General features: G+C 37.3%; 1 long non-coding RNA gene across 1 annotated transcript in view; it reads left to right on the top strand.

Moving 5' to 3' along the window:
* LOC113220077 overlaps positions 1–12,179 on the top strand; it is a 42,018-nt gene extending 29,839 nt beyond the window's left edge. The window contains exon 3 of the long non-coding RNA XR_003307022.1: positions 12,088–12,179. This is a non-coding gene — a long non-coding RNA (uncharacterized LOC113220077). The remainder of the gene's footprint in view (positions 1–12,087) is intronic.
* Positions 12,180–13,171: the final 992 nt, after the last annotated feature.

The raw sequence follows: 13,171 nt of genomic DNA, 5'->3' as shown, positions 1-13,171 counted from the left end.
TGAGTACGATATGTCATCAAATGTATGAGTTCAGCAGGATTTCTAAGAGCAGAATATGCTTCCTCAGGAACCCAAAAGAGGTCTACAATGTGCCATGCTTTCTTCTTAGTAGTGAGAGGTACTAGACGGAATCATTTGTTTTTAGCTTGAAGGGAACACCATATGCTATTAACTGTCTCCACAATTCTATGTGAGTCCTCCAGCTTTCTCTCTGGCCTGGTTTTGACAGCAGTAAACAACTTGGCTTGTATCCTTTCAGGAACGTGCCTTCCCCACTGCTATCATGTAGTGTAGTTCGGCAACTGTATCTCCTACCATCAGCTGTGAACTTTAGAGAACACCTACCCAGGGCTTCTCAGTGATGCTGGTGCCTCTCGCATTAATATGCTCCTTATTGTTTTTGTAAAGGAGGCGTCCACCAGGAACACAGTCATCTTCTGAGTATCCCAATATTACATACTATATCCGCTTTAGTGTATCCAATGCTCAGAACCTTTTGATGCCTTACTTCACTCTGTATCACAGTAGTCCAAATACTTCTATTTTATACTGTAATCCACTGGCTTTTCCAAGTTTCCATTAACCATATGAGCACTGGGTGGTGCAATACCCAAGGTCTTTTCCAGAGTATTAAATTGTATGAACTGGAAGAGGAATCTCACATGAACAAACTTACCTTTATCCAACTTCACATTTCACTGCCCCCCTGCCCTGATTTAACATTCTTGACATTTATTTCCATACATAACACTCCCAGTTCTTGCTTGTGCAAGTTGGCTAGTTCTGCAAGTCATTCAGTGTGCAGCTTTTTTCTTTCAGTTAAGGCCTAGAACTTCTCCAACTCCGTTATCTTGTGATACAGCCTTACTTAATGATGTTGTAACCAGAAGGTAGTTAGAGGAAGATTAAAACAGTCTCTGCCTTTAAGCACAGGGGGTAGACCTAGCTTTCAACAGGGAGAAGTGGACCATTTCTGCAGGCCATAGAAATTGAAGATTTGAAATGTGTTACCCAGATATTGCTAACTTCATGTTTTGGAGTCCCTTTCCTTCCCAGTCAGTCTTGACATTGAGGTAGCAGACGTGATGAGACTAAGAGTTCAAAATTTGCTGCCATTCTGATTACAGCTTTGAACTGAGCTTTTTCTGCCCTCCCAGTCCAGGAAGTGAGTCTCATTCAGTACTGCCAAGAAACACTTGTGATTTTTCCAAGTAATGTTGAATTGCTGATTATCACTCTCAGCATCTTATTAATAAAATTAATAAATCCTATTAATTATTAAATATAGATTAAATATGTGTGCTCACATAATGAAATCAACAAATTATACAATATCAATTGCTCCCATCAACAGCTATCCAGTTGCACTGCTTTATTATTTTCTCCATTAGATATAAATACCCCAGTGCATTTGTCTTTCACGGACACAACCCAGGCCTAGAGAAAACTTGAGAAGGTCATGAGATGAGCTTTTAAGTATGAGAATTTGGAAGTTTGGATATCTATGCTGCTCTCTGTTCTGCCGCCCCATTGATTCTAGATCTCTCTAGGTACAAAATCTGAAACTAGTATTTTCTCATCAAATGCCTTCAGTCCTCAATTATCCTCAGTGGCCTGCATGACTAGGTGACTGTGCATTCCCTTAGATTACTACTAAGTTTCACTTCAGTTAAAACCTGGAAATCTTTGCATACAAAAATTTTAATATGCAGAGTATGCATTTAGCTTAATGATTCCTATTGTCACTTAATGAAATAAGCTTAAAATGAGGGGAGTACAAGCAACAGGAGAATAGACCAGTTTGTTATTTGTGTAATTCTCTAATGTATTCTAAACCATTTTAAATGTTTAAATGAAAGTTAAACTGTAACATGGGGAACATTTATCATGAGCTGTTTTCTGTCTTGCTTTAGGAATTGTTTCTACCCCTTGGGTGAATTTGCACCCTCAGGTTCTACGTTCCGATATGTGGAATGATGCTATTAATTTATGCTTTATATGAACATTGAATATTTTAGGTAGTTTGTTTTATTCATTTTTGTAAACCCAAAACTTAACAAGCCAACAAAAATAACCAAAAAATGGAAACAAAAATTAAAACTAACAATAATAAGAGAAAAAAAGCTTCTATTGTTCAGCTATTGTCCTATAATAAAGCACTGAAAAAGTCAGTAACATACAAGAGTATAGAAATATCATGCTAATAAACCTCTGGTCAGCTGGAGCAGATCCATATAAGGCTGCAGGTCTGTGAACCAATGAGAATGGCTCTGCTTCATGCTTTTCTAGGACTAGTGGACTTCCTGGAAATAGAGTAGGAAAGAAGATATATAGAATACAACCTGATTGATGATTTGAGCGATACACCAGACACGCAAATTATATTGCCTTTAAAATATTTGAGAAAGTTGAAATTATACAAACTATTTTCATTATTTTCTTTAAAAATATTGATTTAGTCTTTGTATATCATGTGCCAAACATTGTGGTAAATCCTAGAGATGCAAAGTTGAGCAAAGCAGACATATTGTCTTCCTCTAGGAAGCTCACATTATGATGTATCCAAGAATGGATGTTCAAGCTAAAATCCCAGATTCTCATTTGGCAAATCTCTTTTTCACGTGGCTATATTTCAACTTGGGTAAATGTACATAAGAAAAGTTTTACTTATTTTTTTAAAAAATTGTCCCTTTTATAAAAATGTTTTAGTCTTTAATTTTAATTCAATTTTACAATATTATAAAGCCTGAAATTAATGTTTTTTGAGGCAAAGTTTTGCTCTTGTTGCCCAGGCTGGAGTGCACTGGTGCAATGTCGGCTCACTGCAACCTCCGTCTCTTGGGTTCAAGTGATTCTCCTGCCTCAGCCTCCCGAGTAGCTGGGATTACAAGTGCCCACCAACACATCTGGCTATTTTTTTATATTTTTAGTAGAGATGGGGTTTCACCATATTGGCCAGGCTGGTCTCGAACTCCTGACCTCATGTGATCTGCCCATCTCAGCCTCCCAAAATGCTAGGATTACAGGCGTGAGTCACTGTGCCCAGCCTAAAATTCATTGTAATCCATCGCTCATTTGCTGTGTAACTTTGAAAACTTATTTTGTCCAGTATTCTCTCGCCAGTATTCTCATATATAATATAAAATAAATATGATTGATAATCTTGATTCTCCTGGCTCAAAGTATTCTCATTTCCCAAGGGCACCATTCACATATTAATGTTTTACATTTTAATCCTTAAAGAGCCTGTTAAACCTCTGCTCTTAAGCTCACTTCTTGTGTGTCCATGTCCTTGATTTCCTTGTCATAAGAAAATGAACCTCGGATATCATCCCAGACAACAAGGCTGCTTCAGAAGGAATCCAGTTTCAACTTCTGCATATGGCTAACCAGTAATCCCTGCACCATTTATTGATTAGGGAGTTATTTCCCTATTGCTTTATTTGTCAACTTTGTCAAAGGACAGATAGTTGTAGGTGTATGACTTTATTTCTGGGTTCTCTAAACTGTTCTGTTAATCTGTGTGTCTACGTGTGTACCACTACCATGATGTTTTGGTTACTGTAGCTCTGTAGTATAGTTTGAATTCAGGTAGTGTGGTGCCTCTAGCTTTGTTCGTTTGGCTTAGGGTTGCCTTGTATATTCAGGCTCTTTTTAGGCTTCATACACATTTTAAAGTAGGGTTTCGTTTTGTTTTTTAGTTCTGTGAAAAATGCCATTGGTAGTTTGACAGGATAGCATTCAATCTCTAAATTGCTTTCGGCAGTATGGCCATTTCCAAAAAACGGATTCTTCCTATCCACGAGTATGTAATATTTTCCCATTTGTTTGTGTCATCTCTGATTTATTTCAGTGTTTGGTAATTTTCATTGTAGAGATCGTTCACCTCCCTGGTTAGCTAGATTCCTAGGTAATTTATTCTTTCTGTGGCTATTGTGAATGAGATTGCATTCTGGATTTGGCTCTCATCTTGGATGTTATTGGCATATATAAATGCTACCGATTTTTATACAATGATTTTGTATCCTTATACTTTGCTGAAGTTGTTTATCAGATTTAGGAGGTTTTAGGCAGTGACTATGGTGTTTTCTAGGTACAGAATGATATAATCTATATACAGAGATAGTTTGACTTAATCTCTTTCTATTTGGATGCCTTGTATATCTTCCTATTGCCTGATTTCTCTGGCTGGGATTTCCATTACTACACTATATAGGAGTGGTGGGATTGGGCATCCTTGTCTTATTCTGGTACTCAATGCTTCTAGCTTCTCCATGTTCAGTATGATGTTGCCTGTGTGTTGGTCATAGATGACTGTTATTACTTTGAGGTATGTTCTTTAAAAGCCTGGTTTGTTGAAGGTTTTTAATTGAAGGGATGTTGGATTACATCAAAAGTCTTTTCTGCATTTATTGAGAGGATCATATAGTTTTTTAAAATTATTTTTATGTGATGAATCACATTTATTAATTTTCATATGTTGAACCATCCTTTCATCCCAGGGATAAAGCCTACATTATAGTGGAGGATTATCTTTTTGATGTGGTGCTGGATTTGGCTTGCAAGTATTTTGTTTAGGATTTTTGTGTCTATGTTCATCAAGAATATTGCCAGAAGTTTTATTTTTTATTTTTTTTTAATTTTAATTTTTATTTATTTATTTATTTTTTGCTGTGTCTCTGCCAGGTTTTGGTATCAGAATGATGCTGGCCACATAGAATGAGTGAGGGAGAAGTACCTCCTCCTGAATTATTTGGAATAGTTTCAGTAGGAATGATATCAGCTCTTCCTTATACATTTAGAAGAATGTGTCTGTGAATCCATCTGGTCCTGGTCTTTTTTCTGGTTGGTAGGATTTTTACTACTAATTCACTTTTGGAACTCATAATTTTTCTCTTCAGGGATTTAGATTTTTCCTGGCTCAATTTTGGGAGACTGTATATTTCCAGGAATTTATTCATTGCTTCTAGGTTTTCTAGTTCGTGGGCATACAGATTTTTTCTGATAGTGTCTGAGGGTTTTTCATATTTCTGTGGGATCAGTTGTAAAGTTCCTTTTGTCATTTATTATTGCATGTATGTCTTTTGGTTTTTTTAGTCTACCTAGAAGTCTATCCATCTTATTTATTCTTTCAAAAAACCAATTAATAAGTGTGTTAATCTTTTCTATGGTTTTTCACCTCCCAATTTTATTCTGTCCAACTCTATTTTGCATTATTTCTTATTTTCTGCTAGAATTGGGGCTGTTTTACTTTTATTTCTCTAGTTCACCTAGTTGTGATAATGGGTTTTTCATTTGAGATGTTTAACTTTTTGATGTGAGTGTTTTACACTGTAAACTTTCTTCTTATCAATGTTTTTGCTGTGTCCCAGAAATTCTCATATTTTATATCCTCGTTCTCCTTAGCTTCAAAGGATTTTTTGATTTCTCTCTCAATTTCATTGCTTACCCAAGTGATTCAGTAAGAAGGTTGTTTAATTTTCATGTAATTGTATGGTTTTGAGTGATTTTTGTTAGTATTACTTTCTACTTGTATTACACTGCGGTCTATGAGTGTGGTTGATATAATTTCAGTTTCTGTGAATTTGCTGAGGATTATTTTATGGTCGATTGTGTGGCTGATTTTAGAGTATATGCCATGTGCAGATGAGAAGAGTGACTGTTGTTTTGGGGTGAAGAGTTCTGTAGACGTCTGTTAGATCCATTTGGTCAAGTGTCAATGTTCTGGTCCCTAATATTTTTGTTAGTTTTCTGCCTTAATGATCTAATACTGTCAGCGGGATGTTGAAGTTTCTCATTGTGACTGTGTGGCTAGCCGCATTTCTTCAATGATCCCTAAGAACTTGGTTTTATAAATCTAGGTGCTCTTTTTCTGGGTGAATACATATTTAGGATATTTAGGTTTTCTTGTTGAATTGACCTCTTTACTAATTTGTAATGCCCTTCTTTGTCTTTTTTTAATGTTTATTGTTTTAAAGTCTGTTTTATTTTTCAGAAATTTGAATAGCAATATGTGGTTTTTTTTTTTTTTCGTTTTCTTGGTAGATTTTTCTCCATCATTTTATTTGAATCTATGAGTGTCATTGACTGTGAGATGGATATCTTGAAGACAGCATAGAGTTGGGTCCTGTTTCTTTATCCAACTTGCCACCCTATGCCTTTTTAGTGTGTGTTTCACCCATTTACATACAAGGTGATGTTGATATGTGTGAATTTTATTCTGTCGTAGTGTTGTTAGCTGGTTATTATACATATGTGATTATGTGCTTGCTTTATGGTATCAATGGTCCAGGTACTTACGTGTGTTTTTTTGTGGCAGGTGTTAATGGTCTTTCTTTTCCATATTTATCATACCCTTCAGGACCTCTTGTAAGGCAGGTCTTAAAGGTGTAGTAGGTCCTTGTATTCCCTTAGCATTTACTCGTCTAAAAAGGATCTTATATCTCTTTGGTTTATGGGGATTAGTTTGATTGAATATGAGGTTCTTGGTTGAAGAATACTGAATGTAGGTTCCCAGTCCCTTCTGGCTTGTACGGTTTCTGCTGAAAGATCTGCTGTTTGTTAGCCTGATGAATGGGGTGCTCTTTATAGGTGATCTGCCCCTCCTCTGTCTTTTTCTTTCATTTTGATATTGGGGAATCTGATGACTGTGTATCTTAGGAATGGCCATCTTGTACAGCATCTCAAAGAGGTTCCCTGCATTCCCTGAATTTGAATGTTGGCCTCTGTAGCAAGGTAGGGGAAATTTTCGTGAATAGTTTCCATAAATATGTTCTTCAATTTGCTTGGTTTCTTTCCCTTTTGGGAATATCAGTGAGTCACAGATTTGATTTCTTTACATGATTCCATATCTTTTGGAGATTTTGTTCATTCTTTATTATTTTTTCTTTATTTTTGTTTGATGGAGGTATTTTGGAGAACCAAGCTTTGAGCTCTGATATTCTTTCCACAGTTTGGTTGATTACTCTTGTTTATACTTGCAATTTTATTCTGAAATTCTTGAAGTGATTTTTTTCCTGCATCGGATCAGTTTGGTCCTTTCTTAAAATGACAATTTCATCTTTCAGCTCTTGTATCATTTTAATGTATTCTTCAGATTCCTTGGATTATATTTCAATTTTCTTCTGAATCTTGATGATCTTTGTTTCTATCCATATTCCGAATTCTATTTCTGTCATTTCAGCCATTTTCGGCTGCTTGATAACCATGCAGTCCTTTTGAGGTAAGAAGATACTCTTTTTTGAGCTGCCAGAATTCTTGTGCTATTTTTTTTCTCATCTATGTGCTGATGTTCCTTCAGCCTTTGAAGTTGCTGTCCTTTGGATAGGATGTTTGCTTTGGTCTCCTTTGATGCCCTTGTGGGTTTGATTGTGGTATATGGTGGATTCAGATTATTGGCCTTGTTTCTGAAAGATTTCAGGAGGCCAAGGCCCAGCATGGCATCTGCATGTTTTAACTCTGTGGGGGCTGGGGCTCTACCTTTGAGTTTTGTTCTGTGGCTTCTTGAGGTTAGAAACATGCTGTGCCGGAGGGCCTGAGGTGTTCCCAGTCTCCTGGCCACAACACTCCAATGGGTGGTGCTGGCTAAAATGCTTTACAGGGGTGGTGGCAGTGGGATCCATGCTTGCTCATGCATGCCAGGAGTCCTAGTAGCAAGGTGAAGTGCACGTGCATCAGCTGGGGTAGGGTACCAGCAGGAGTGCGCTTTGACGTTCCTGTGTGTGCTCATGCTAGCAGCAGCAATGATAGAATACTGGTGGGAGCAGGGCTGCCATTGTTCTTGTACACATTTACACTGGCAGTGGCAGGTGCATGACAGGTGGGCGATAGGGGTAAGGTTGCTGGAATCTGAGTGAGCGTTCCCACCGGTAATGATGGCATGGCTGAGTGCCTACACATCATCAGGGGATGGGTGGGGTAGTAGTTGTCCTTCCACCTGCAGCAGTGTTTGGTGGGGTCTGTGCTTATATGCAGGCTGGCAGGGTGTGGGGAGTAAGCCACCGTGTGTGCCAGCAAAGCAGTGTGGAAATGGCTATGGGCAAGTGTGTACTGACAAAATGGTAGGGAAAGGCTTCAGAGGGAGGAGGGTAGCGTGCAGGGACGCTGCAGGTAGGCTGGCACATGTTGGCAGTGGCTGGTCTACTGGAGCTCTCTGATGGTCAGGTGTGGTCTTCTGGTAAAACAACGATAATGCGGGCACTGAGAGGCACCCTGGTTGGGCATCCAAAGCTGTGCTGCAAGTGGGCACAGCCAGGCTGGGGCCCCAGGAGAGGCAAGTGGACAGGAGAGCACTCAGATCAGACTGGCCCTGTCTCACAGGCAAGACCAATCTGCTCTGTCTAGGTCCAACAGTCACCTTATGGCTAAAGTCTCCTATAGGAGCATGTCAAGCCTTAGGGGATGGGAATCCTTGGTTGTACTGCACTCCTGACATTCTCCCATCAACCTCTCTGGACTATATACAGGATGGACTCCCACCCCTGTAACCTCTTTAAGCAGCTCTCTGCCAACTCATGTGTCTGTGAGGGTCTTCAGGTTGCCTGCAGCTAAGATTCTGAGGTCCATGGTGAGAATACGCCGTTCCTTGCCTTTTCAGCTTACTCCTTCACTAGGAGTTACTGGAGGCCAGGAAGCAGTCCTAGTGCTCACTAGCGCCATCCAAGGTTTCCAGCTTTCTCCCTTTGCAACTCAGCATCCATGTCCCCGCTCCATCCATTCTCAATGCCTTCCCTTAAAAAATCTGCTCAGAGTGTGCCAATCTTCCCAGTGTTCCTCCTAGCTTTGTCTGATAGGCCATCTTGGCTCCCTCCCCTTCTCCTTTAAATCTGGACTGGCCTGTGACTGCTTAACCAATCAAATGCAATGGAAGTAATGCTGTGCAACTTCTAGGCAACTCTTGAAAAGGACTGGCAAAATTGGCTTTGTCTCTATTGGAAAGCTGCTTCCTGTCATACTTGCTCTCAGAACCCAGGCGCTATTCCGTGAGAAGCACAAGTCACATGCAGAGGTCATGAAGACAACCGAGCTAAGATAATAGTGTAGAGTCGTAGCTGCATGCTCAGTGATTGCCAGCACAAATTGACAGTCACGTGAATGAGTCCTTTTGGTTGTCCAGCTCGTCAAGGACTCAGATGACTCCAGCCTTCTCTGGCATGTAATTTCAACTACATGAGGGACCCTAAGCAAGTACTTATTAGTTGATTCTATCCAACTCCAGAGATGTAAAACATCATAGGAAGAGTTAATTTGTAAATTTGGGGAATGATTTAATATGCAGCAAAACATAACTAGGATGGGCATCTTTAGAGCTACTTACTTTCATGGGTGTCTTCTCACGGCTCCAATATTTAATTTTATATTCATAATTTCATACTGTTTCCCATGAAGCAGTCCCCTCCAATTGTATAAGCTTCAGATACCCAGGATTTGCTCACTCTCTTACTTCCTCTAACCTCTCTTCTCTCCTCCTTTCTAGTTTGCTTTTCCCATTCTCTCTTTACCCAATCCTCTACCCACCTTTTGAGTAAACTTCGCTAATTTAGAAAAGGCCAGTGCTTTGCAGTTTGAACATATGCATGCCAATAAAGTTATTTGCTTTAACCTTGTGATCTCTTTGTTGCTTACTTACTATGAGTTCCAGTTCGCCATATTTAGAGAAAACAACATGTCCCCATATGGTTGTGGAGCAGATTACAAAAGAAATGCCATGTATATTACTTCACACGTGGTCTTGTTTGTAGTTTTCAGTACATACTCAGGAAACATTTACTTCTATTTTCTCAGCTCTAGCTTCAATATTGTCTCTATTGATGTCTGCCTTGCAGAGCGGCCTTGATGGCTGAAATTTACCCCATTCTCCGCCCTAGCTTACCTCAGCCACATTGGCCCCAGTTACTGAAAAAAAAATCTTCACTTGATTATAGTTCCTGGAGCTCATTAGGCTTAAACCTTCCAAGCCCCAGAATTTGATTACTGCATTAAAAATGAATTCTCTGGTGTTTGTTTTTAGATGTTGCTTCTAAACAATGGCGTGTTTAATTAGCACAATTTCTATCAAGTCACACAGATATACACATTCTCACAGTGTAGCATATTTACCGAAAATAGACAACCTAATTACTTAAAAAAATTGGCTGTATTTGCAGAACTAGAGCATTATAAGAAAAATGAACTGCAATTATGAAAGAGAGAAGGACAGGAAAATGCCAAATTCTTGCTATTTTTATTTTGTTTAAAAAATGTTAATTAAGTTATGGAGTTCACAAGTACTGTAGAGTTTAGCCCAAGTGAATGAATAAGTCTCTTCAACATGGATAGAAGGAGAGATTCTTCTTTTCTAGCTTACTTATCTTGAATTCATAAATCCTAAGAAATTGCTGCTGAATAATCGGAACACAGTAACAAAGGCAGCACTTGGTCTCATTCGTGCAGAGAAGCTGGGTGCTCAATAAAGCCAGTGAACTTGTTGGGAAGTCATTTAATAAAATTTGGAAGATACATGATTAATTTAATTATTATCAACACAAATTTCTTAGAATTAAATAAGAAAATGGTGTCAAATTTAACTTTTCTCTCTGGTGGTCTTTGTGTTTCTGCTTTTCTAAGCAAGGTCCTTAGGGGAAAAAAAGTAAAGGGAAAGAAGAAAAGCCTTTATAAATGTAAAGATAACCATATTTCCCCACAGAGGTCATCCAATGAAATGATAATTTTATTTTATTTTTTTACTTGAGGCTTTTGTGCCTGATAGAGATCTTTTATTAATTTTAACTAAGTAGTGACTACAGGCAAGTAAGGACAATATAAGAAGCAAAGATAAAAATCTTTTATATTTCCACTAATATTTATTTATTTATTTATTTATTTATTTATTTATTTATTTATTTATTTTTGCAGTGCACTATACTTGTTATTAAGAAAGTTACAATGAAGAAATGAGAATTAGTTTCTTTTTTTATAGAGTTTTTGGGGACCAGGACACAGAGATATTAACAAGTGGTATGAATATACAGTAAATAATACATCAAAATAGACATATATTCAAAATGCCATAAGAACATAGGGGAAAAACATAAAATCTAATCTGGCAAGGAGGCCATAATGACTGAAACGATATTTGACTGAATCTGGCCATTTCTATATATGGTGCCCAGCCCCATTATTACCACATAAAGAGTATTCAGTAAGTTTAGATTAAATCAATAAATGCAATGGTAAGAAGTTTTTAAAGAGGAGAATACCACGCAAAGATGATACAATAACACAAAAGGTTGCATTGTCAGTTCAGACTCACATAAATCAGAGATCACATTCAGTATCAAGGTTTAATAATAACGTCAAGGACAAAGCTAATCACATGATATTATGGAGCAGCCACATGTCTTCCCAAGTATTTCTTCACCATATGAGAATGTTCCCTGGACCAAATTAAACATGCAAGTGGAACATCATCATGCAATTTAGGTTCCAAAATCCCTAGTTTATAATCTAATAATTGCATAGCTTAAATGATACTTTTTGACTTATGAAACTGTACATTTCAGTTTAATTTATTTGACTCAAGCAATCAGAATGGTCCTGGTACATCATCTAAAAGCATTTTGTTGATAAGGACACTCATGCTAGTGAAGGCTAACATAGGATATGGAGGCTTCCTTTGTGAGGTCTGTTACTAGCATGTTAATGAGGGAATTTGGCAGTTATTTTACTTTCCCAGTTGATTAGGGATGAAATAAACTGCGGGTTGCTATTAACACTCTCTTTTTTTAATGGGAAAATCAAAGAGATAGATTAAGATGGTTTATTAAGGTCTTTATTACTTGGTTGCTATATTTTATTTTAGGAATTGGCTTTTAAATGAGAGCCACATGAATGCAAATCCTGACTCCACAAACTTGGGTAAGTTATTTAAACTTTCTCAGTAACCATTTTCCAACTTCTAAATTGTGAGAAACAAACAAACAAACAAACAAACAAGTGAAACTCACAGCATTGTGATGATGAATAAATAAGGTAGCAAACACTGAGCATAATGACAAGCATATATTAGATACTCAATAAATACATTTCTTATTTCACATTTCCCCCCAGATTTCTCGTTCTCTCATCCAGATGCACTGGATAAACCATGAGGCTGCTCATTTAATAAATCTACTGTTTCACAGTGTGGTCCTTTCAAGGTATGTTTTCTTTCCCATATCTCAATATTCCACATATCACCCAACTCAGTCATATTTATATTTGATAGTTTTGATCTCAAACCAGATTAAAAGCTTTATGAATACTGAGCCATGTCCAAGGTATCTTTTATTTCTCCCAATTTCTGTGTGTAATAGCATATGCACAGATATTGCCAACTTAACACCGGCTGATTAATTGTTGATTGGGTAACTTATAACTCAATAATTAAAGTTAATATATAGTTCAACCCAGCTATGGTAAAATGGACATTTATTAAGGCTAAAGAAAATGCCTTTATTTTCTCTATACCATACATTGTAACCTTTTATATTACCTAATTTGAAACTTACTGAGAAGTTGAAAAGATAGTACAAAAACTTTGAATATTTTGAGGATAGAGGTACCATCTCTTAAGAATAAGGAGTTTCTCTAACAAAACTACAAGAGTGTAATCAAAACCAGGAATGTATCATTGATACAATACTACTATATAATTCTGGTCCATACTCAATATTTTTTAAATGTCTCAATATTTTCAGTACTATATCCCATCAACTACCACTATCATCTTGGCCATAGCTCAATCTGAGGATTGCCTGAAATTAGCATCAAGTTAGCCACTTTTAGTTGAGTGGAACATACCCTCAGCCCTTTTCTAGCTTGTGTAGCTTTGAAATTTTTGAAAAACATAAGCCAAATATTTTATAGAATATCCATTAATCTAGGTGTGTCTCTCTGATGTTTCCTAATGATTATATTTAGGTTAGAGACTTTTGGGAGAAATATCATAGAGACTTCAGTGTTCCTTAGTGGATCATGAGTACAAATAGAATGTCAGTCTGTATTTATCCATTTTGATGCTGATGATAAAGGCATACCTGAGACTGGGCAATTAACAAAAGAGAGAAGGTTTTTTTTTTTTGCTTTTTTTTTTTTTACACAGCTCAATAATTCCTTGAAAAAATGATAAAATTTATTTGGTACTGTTTAACTG

Source organism: Piliocolobus tephrosceles, unplaced genomic scaffold, assembly GCF_002776525.5.
Source record: "Piliocolobus tephrosceles isolate RC106 unplaced genomic scaffold, ASM277652v3 unscaffolded_365, whole genome shotgun sequence".
In the NCBI taxonomy this organism is placed as follows: domain Eukaryota; kingdom Metazoa; phylum Chordata; class Mammalia; order Primates; family Cercopithecidae; genus Piliocolobus; species Piliocolobus tephrosceles.
The sequence above is the reverse complement of the archived record's forward strand: the minus strand, read 5'-3'. Positions and strand labels throughout refer to the sequence as shown.